The 692-nt window shown below is 69.8% G+C and overlaps 1 long non-coding RNA gene across 1 annotated transcript; it reads right to left on the reverse strand.

The window, feature by feature from the left end:
• Positions 1-22: 22 nt before the first annotated feature.
• On the reverse strand, positions 23-692 carry LOC103920473. Its single transcript, XR_663794.1, has 4 exons — positions 622-692; positions 443-496; positions 266-323; positions 23-130 (listed from the first exon to the last, which is right to left on the reverse strand). It is a non-coding gene; the product is annotated as an uncharacterized LOC103920473 (long non-coding RNA).

Consider the following 692-nt stretch of genomic DNA (forward strand, 5'->3'; position numbering starts at 1 on the left):
CCCCGCGCTCACCTCGGCTGCAGCCCCTCGCCTGCCAGGCCCTTCGGCCCCCCCGGCATCCCCGCACTCGGCGTCTCAGTCTCAGGGAGTTCCTCCTCCTTTGGCATTGGCCCCGCGCGCTTCTCACGGCCTGGGGACATCAGCAGAGCCCCCCGCTCAGCCATGGCCCCCAGCAGCAGCATGGCTGGGGCAGGGGGGGAGCAGAATGGGGTGGTGGCTCCGCGGACCCCGGAGGTGCGGCAGGCTGTGGGAAGGGGCCACATACCTGGGACATCCTCCTGCTCGGCCGCTTTCCCATTCACCACCTTCTTGTCCTCCTTCTTCTGCAGAGAGAGGAGAGCCGTGAGGGGCAGTGGCGGCTCCGGGCAGGGGAGGGAGGGCTCTGCAGAGTCCCCCATGTCCCCACGCACCTCGGGACAGGGGACAGGGGACAGGCACCCACCTTGGCATCCGCTGCGTCCGACTTGCGCGTCCTCTTCATGATCTCCTCCAGGCGCTGCGGGACAGAGAGGAGCTCGTGCACAGCCCTCGCCAGCAGGACCTGCCCTGGGTGCTGGGCAGGACCCCTTGCAGGGGAAGCCCCTGCTGTGCCACGCGCCCAGGGGTGCCCCCAGCCCTCACCTTCTTCCTCTCCAGCCGCTCCTGCTCCTCACGCTGGAAGTGCTTCTCCCGCTCCAGGCGCTGCCGCTCGG

This window comes from Pygoscelis adeliae, unplaced genomic scaffold, assembly GCF_000699105.1.
Source record: "Pygoscelis adeliae isolate BGI_AS28 unplaced genomic scaffold, ASM69910v1 Scaffold387, whole genome shotgun sequence".
Classification (NCBI taxonomy): Eukaryota; Metazoa; Chordata; class Aves; order Sphenisciformes; family Spheniscidae; genus Pygoscelis; species Pygoscelis adeliae.